At 41.5% G+C, this 7,154-nt stretch overlaps 1 long non-coding RNA gene across 2 annotated transcripts; it reads right to left on the bottom strand.

Annotated features, from left to right (window-relative positions):
• Positions 1-427: 427 nt before the first annotated feature.
• LOC127663757 (uncharacterized) lies at positions 428-5,936 on the bottom strand. 2 transcript variants are annotated; one of them, XR_007973013.1, is made up of 3 exons: positions 5,762-5,936; positions 1,960-2,177; positions 428-1,022 (listed from the first exon to the last, which is right to left on the bottom strand). It is a non-coding gene; the product is annotated as an uncharacterized LOC127663757 (long non-coding RNA). The 2 variants fall into 2 exon arrangements; XR_007973012.1 differs by having other exon boundaries at positions 1,970-2,177.
• Positions 5,937-7,154: the final 1,218 nt, after the last annotated feature.

Raw genomic sequence — 7,154 nt, 5'->3', positions numbered from 1 at the left:
GTGATTGGCATGTTCCTCCTTAGAATGGAAGAGCAGTGAATATGATACCTAATCTCCAGGGGGTTAGCTGAGTGACCTGGGAAGTCAAGGTCACTTGGAGCCCTTACCAACCTGGAAAAGATCTTGGGAAGACAAATCAGAAAACAATTTTAATAGTCAACAGCGGGATATTATGGAGGTGGGGTACCAACAGAGAGCTAAAAGTCTACAATAGAGGAATTTGCTGACTGTCGAAGTCCTGCCTGGGTTTCAGGCCAGAGGGGGAAATATATATGTGTGTGTGTGTGTGTGTGTGTGTGTGTGTGTGTGTGTGTGTATACACACATATACATATATGTGTATGTATGTATATATGATTGTGTATATATGATATATATGTATACATATATGCATGCACACACACACACACACACACACACACACATGGTTAGTAAAAGCCCAAGAGTCCTTTAATCTGATTATAGTTAGGTGGCTGTGATTATCATACCTGGCATGCCAGGAGCACACACTTGGGATTAGGGGAGGCCAGGGAGGTCTAATTCACTGTTTTCCTCATGATAAAGTCTAGTGTAGCTCTCTTTTATGGTTTGATTTTTCCCCCTATCATTCACTCATTGGCTATACTTAATTGTTAGGTGTTTAAATACTATGTAGGTGGCCCCCAATTAATCATTTTCTTTTATGGGCTTAGGATGAGACCCTCTCTCCCTTGAGTTCTGTCCCCATCAGTGCCATCTGTTAGGAAGGGTCCAGTCTGTGCTGACCATGTGGCATCCCTTGGAAGACTGAAGACATTTCCATGGCAGTGAGCCTCCTTTTGTTTCAAAATGTATCCTGGTTCCAACTCAGACTCTGGAGTCCTCAGCACCCTCTGTTGAGCTGGAGCCGTGGGGTCACTTTGTCAGGTCCCAGCATCCTTCTGGGACCTGGCCAGTCTGGAGAACAGTCCACAATATCAGCCGTACTCTTAGCTTTTTCATCCTGACTGGCTTCGGCCTGCGAGTAAGGCCAGCCACACCTGTCTGGAAGAGTTAAGAGTGGTTTCAAGTTTAGTGTAACATTTAGTAAAACTCGACAAAGACAAGTTTGAAATGAATCTGGGCTCTCTTAAGCCTTAGTTTTCCTCGTAGTTCAAAGGCTGACAAAGTCAATAGAAATTATAAGCAATTATCTTTATAAATACAAAATCTCTTTCCTCTAGCTTCTTGTAATTGTTATTGACATTTTAAGGGAACCTAATTGCTATAAACAGAGACTGAGGCTACAGTTCTACATCATTATCTCAAATTTTGAATTCACCAACTTTTAATGATGCCTAATTATAACCAATTTGATTAAACTTATACCACCTTTCTTTAAGTTTGAATTTTCCACAAAGCTTCTTGTGACATAATTTAACCTTTTGGTTCTTCTTTAATCGCTTTCTATTTTCATTTTCAATAATACTTTAAGGCACAACTCATTTGTCATACAAAACCTTTTTCATCAAGAAGTATTTCCTTTTTTAACCAGAAGTGTATTTTTAAGCCTAAACGTCTATCTCTTTCTCACACTGGGGATTTTCTTCCTGTCTCATTTTCCTTTATAAAATTCTTAAAAGCCTAGACCGCAGATGATCACCTTCTGTCTTTACCAAACATATTTAGCTGGAGAATGACATTAAAGGTTATCAGTTATATTCAGATGTCTCTAACATCTAACTTAAATTATCTACATATATTATAAATCCAAGTTGAGAACACCTCCTTTTTAAATTTTTATCTCATTTTGTTTTTATAGTTCAGGGGTCAAATTTATCCCAGTTTGGGAGGATTTATAAAAGAGATAAATCAATAGGGATTGGAGTGGAGGTGCCAAATAACAGAGCAGAAACAGCAGAGACTGATCCGCACTCATCTCATCCCGAGTGTGGGACTCAGGAGTAGCCTGCCTGATCCCAGGGTGGCCCTGACCACGCACCATGATCTACCTGGAAGCTGGATGGAGCGCTCATCATCCGATTCCCTGGTTGCTTGGTCAGCAGGGACCAAGTTTCACAAGCTTCCTTAGCTGGCAGTGACCAAGTTTCCAGTCGTCTTGAGTTTTTGGGGTTTTGTTTGGTTGGTTTTGTTTTTGTGCTCAGTAAAAGTATGACCACATCTCTGAAGATACAGCATACATTTCTGTCCTGTAAAGATCTATAGAGATTAGGAGAAAACCCATGAAGAAATTTGGATTTAAAAAAAAAAAAAAAAAAAAAAAAAGCTCCTTTCAGGACCCAGGGAACAAGTATGCAAAACAATTACCTCAAAAACAGAAGAACCCAAGGTTTGGGATCTGTTACTGTCTCTTTAAATTGATAGGGGAGGAACGGGTCGAATTGCATGGCAGGAACACCCACCCACAAGACATTACTTGAACACTGCCATCTACCTATGGAAAACAGCTGAGTTAAGCTAGCATAGATGTCACAGAAGACAGAGGGTACAAGCGGCACAAGAGAGAACAAACTGAGTCATTTATTCCTTAAGGCAAGTAAAGGAGAGAGAGCCCACAGCCAGGTGCAGAAGCGTGCACACGGAGTGGGTTACAGGTCAAAGGGGCTGGAAAATCCATTCACACAGTACACACAGCAATATATCTCTACATGTGTGTATGGTCTTAACCATGGGTGTGGGCAGTACATGCTCTATAGCAACAAAGATGGAAGAAAGCTGATCACAACTGGGCAAGAACACCAAAATATGTTTCCAGGGTCTATTCTTGCCTTTCCTTACATGCCTGAACTGGTGTGTGTGTGTGTGTGTGTGTGTGTGTGTGTGTACCTGTGTGTATACACCTGTGTGTGCGTTATATGTCAACATGTGTGTGCATGTGTAGAAGACAGAGGAGGACACTACGTGCCCTATTCTGTCACTCTCTGTCTTATTTTTATGGCACAAGAGCTCTCACTGAACCCAGAGCTATGTTATTAGTCAGAAGCCCCCAGAAATCTTCCTTTTTCCCCCACAGCACTGGGTTCGCAGGCGTGTGTGCAACCATGCCTAGCTTCTGTGTGCAACCATGTCTGGCTTTTTACATGGGCATGGAGACTAAACACAGATCTTCATACAGCAGGTGCTTTACTGATGAAACCATCTCCCAGGCCCTGTCATGGCCTCTTGAAGTCTTTGCATCCATTATGGAACCTACACACACACCTATGTTGAGATATATTTCTGTGTGTAACGTGTGATCTGAAAGTTAATATCAATAATTTAGATAGGGATACCTATGTTTCCCCAAGCCAAGGCTATTAAGGGGCTACTTAAGCAGTGCTACTTGACAAATTACCTCTAATTAAACCATTTTACCTTGTAAATTCAATGATATTCAATAAATTCTGGCATTGCTGAAAGACACAAATGTGCCCATCTATGTTTCTAACATGCTCATGACATCTGAATCTTCTCTCCAGCCCCAGAGGTCATAGTCTCTTTTAATTTAATACCAGGAGTGATAAATTTTCATTTTGTCATATTCTATTCATTAAATGTAAAGTCATGATGTCTTAGTAGGGCTTTACTGCTGTGAACAGACACCATGACCAAGGCAACTCTTATAAAGACAACAGTTAATTGGGGCTGGCTTTCAGGTTCAGAGGTTCAGTCCATTATTATTAAGGCGGGAACATGGCAGCATCCAGGCAGGCATGGTGCAGGAGGAGCTGAGAGTTCTACATCTTCATCTGAAGACTGCTAGCAGAATACTGGCTTCCAGACAGCGAGGATGAGGGTCTTAAAGTCTACACCCATAGTGGCATGCCTACTCCAGCAAGGCCACACTTCCAAATAACTAGTGTCACTCCCTGGGCCAAGCATATTAAAACTGTGACACATGAGAATATGTAGCACTTATGAAAGTTTTTTAAATATGAGAGATTGTATATAAAATAATGGCATTGTTATTCAAAGAAAAAAAGTAGGTGATCTGGAAGAAATTGTCAAAATCCTAGAAAGACATTATAGGATAACTGTTTTCTCTGGAATGTCTCTAGCAACCTGAAGAAGTCCTTGGCCCTCAGCTGTGGCAAGGAAATAAGAAGCAACAATACAGCTGTGGTGAAAATGATTGAGGCTGTTGCCATTCCATCTTGGAAGGAAGGGGAAGGGTCGTGAAAGCCTCTTCTGAAACTCTGGTCTCCACTCCCTACTCCCAGCACACAGTCCTGCCCCAGATGCTGTGGATGTGAGAGATGTGCTAGAGTTCACAGGAGATGGAATTCTGCCTGGGAATCGCAACTGCAATAGCACAGCTGTTCAGAGTTGAGTGTACTGGTGGGGGGGGGGGACTTCCTGCTAGCCTAGCTATCTTTGAGTCACCCATGCTCCTGCAATTAACCCAATAAACTCACAGATGTATTAATCTGGGCTTGAATGGAATCTTTTGTTTGGTCTGTTAGTTCCTTCACTATCAAGAGTAAATGCATACCTCTTTAAGTCTCCTCAGGAAATCATACAACAGACAGAATGTTTTAGTCACCATGATACAAGTCATGTGTATATGTGCATCACACACATACATATGCACGCATGTGCACACACAAACACACACGCACACACACACAGCATTTAATTGGAAGTTTTCTTGCAGTTTTAGAGGTTTAGTCCATGATTACCATGGTGGGAAACAGGCAGGATAGCTCTGAAGCAGTAGCTGAGTGAGCTTTACATCCTGACCCACAGCCCACAGGCAGAGAGAGACTATGGGACTGGTGTGGGCTTCTGAAACTCCCAGTAACATATCTCCTCCAGCAAGGCTGCACCCACTCCAACAAGGCCACACCTCCTAATCCTTCTAAAACAGTTTCACCAACTGGTGAACCACATATAATAAACTAACAAAACTGACACAAGGAGAAATGGAAAGTCTGAACAGACCTAAGATAAAGAATGAAGCCAGATGTAGTGACACACATCTGTAATCACATTTCTTGGGAGCTTGAGGCAGGAGGATTGTGACTACAAGGCCACCTGGACTATCCAAAAAGACCTTGTCTATAAAAAGTAATAAATAGGGAGCTAGAGAGATGGCTCAGCGGTTAAGAGCATTGACTTCTCTTTCAAAGGTCCTCAATTCAAATCCCAGCAACCACATGGTGGCTCACAACCAACCGTATTGAGATCTGACGCCCTCTTCTGGAGTGTCTGAAGACAGATACAATGTACTCACATACAGTAAACAAATAAATCTTTTTAAAAAGTAATAAATAAAATTAATTACCCAAGAAAAACAGCATGGCTTCATTGCAAAACTCTACCAAGTATCTAAGAATGACTGAAGTACTCATAAATTTGCTTCAAAACATAGAAGAGGAAGGGACATTTCTCAACTTAGTCTCTGGAATTAGGATTACCTTGACTCCCAAACAAGACAAAGATATCTTTAAAATGATAGAAATTTGTATCTCTAGTAAATATATAATAAAAATTAACAAATTTACAAGTTTAGTCGGGCAATATATGAAACAAACTATAACAAAGAAGAATGAAATTTTCACCTTAAAAACTACAAACCATGATTAAAAGACAACCTTAATTCATTTAAAATAATCATCTGCTCTGGAGTAGCATTGCTAAGATAGAATCACTCCTCTGATTGAGCTGCCCAACCATCGAAATCCCTATCAGAATCCAAGATGGCCGCTTTAGAGAAACTGAAAATGTGTTCCAAATTTTCTAGGAAATTTCAAGGTACCCAGAATAACAGAAACAGCTTAAGAAAGGAACAAAATAAGACTTACATGTTTGGAGTTTAAGTTTTATCGCAAAGCAACAGTAGCCCTGAAAGAGTAATACTAGCATAAAGGTGGGCATCCAGGCCAAGAGGAGCAGAATTCAAAGTCCAGGAACAAAGCACAAGCAAGTCGATGGCCATATGCCTTCCATAAGGGCGCTGAGACCATTCAGTGAGGGAAAACAGTCTTTTACTGACAATGCTGGAGCAACTGGAGAGTCACACAGGAAATGATTAAGTGGAACCCTTACCCTACACATGCTAAAGCAGGCATTATCACCCCCTGAGTAAGTCAGAAGTTCGCTAATTTAGACCCATCTTATGAAGTTTTCAACATTTGGTATCCACATTCAAATATAGATCTCTCTGGTGGTAAAGAACATTTTAGTTTTTATGCTCAGTGCTAAGCAACCTTCTATTTCTTCTCAGTATGAAAGTTAATTTAAGAAAGATTAGCATGTTTGCTTTTTTTTTTGCCAAGAAGTCTAAAAATGGTTTTATTGAATCACAAAGAGAGGGAAAAGATGTGTGTACATGCCATTGATATCAACTACTTTACTGAACAGAAGAGTGTCAATAAGAAGATAAACCTAGCTTTCTATTACTAAAATATTAATATCCACATGAGCAAAAGTTCAACAGACAATGGTGTTCTAACCTCTCATACTTGCTCTCTTCTCTGTCTCTCAGAATACATTTTATGAGACAGTCAGGAATACCAGAGCATTCTGAAATTGAATGAACCTTAGCACTGGCAGGTAAAGAGATTGTCTTAAGGTTACCCAAGGGTACATTCAGACTGGAGCTGAGGCTGCCTCATCTAATCCAGAGCAGCATCTGCTTCATTAATGAACTTTGGTTGTGTTGGTATTCTGTCTAAGCTCCACCCCACACCTACCTGGCAATAGCCAGGTATGCCCCGCCCCATAGATCTGGCCCACTATAAAAGGCGCTATTTGCTCCTCTCTCCCTTTTTGCTCTCTCTCCACTCTCCCACATACCCTCACCTCTCTGCCCCTTGGGCTCTCCTCCCGCCTCTCTCCACGTGGCCATGGCCGACCTCCACTACTTTCTCTTTCTCCCTCTCTTTCCCTCTCTCTCTCTGCCTTTCTCTACCACTAACTCCCATCCTCTACCCTGAATAAACTCCATTCGATACCATGCCTGTGTGTGTGTGTGGTCCCTCAGGGAGAAGAGGTACCTGGACAAGGGCCTGCCTCGGCACTCCCTTCCCCCACACCGCTGTGCCACATTCCCTTAACCCCCCATCCTCTCTTTTTAAGCCCTTCAGGTTGTGAGTGAAGAAAGACTAGAGTAATGTTTATTTAGGCAATAGATCTGAGTTCTTACCTCTCACGCTGAGAAATATGGAGGGTTGAAGCTCCAGATGGGGTGCAAAA

Source organism: Apodemus sylvaticus, chromosome 13, assembly GCF_947179515.1.
Source record: "Apodemus sylvaticus chromosome 13, mApoSyl1.1, whole genome shotgun sequence".
NCBI classification, from domain to species: Eukaryota; Metazoa; Chordata; class Mammalia; order Rodentia; family Muridae; genus Apodemus; species Apodemus sylvaticus.
Note: the sequence above shows the minus strand (reverse complement) of the source record. Positions and strands in the feature narration are given on the sequence as shown.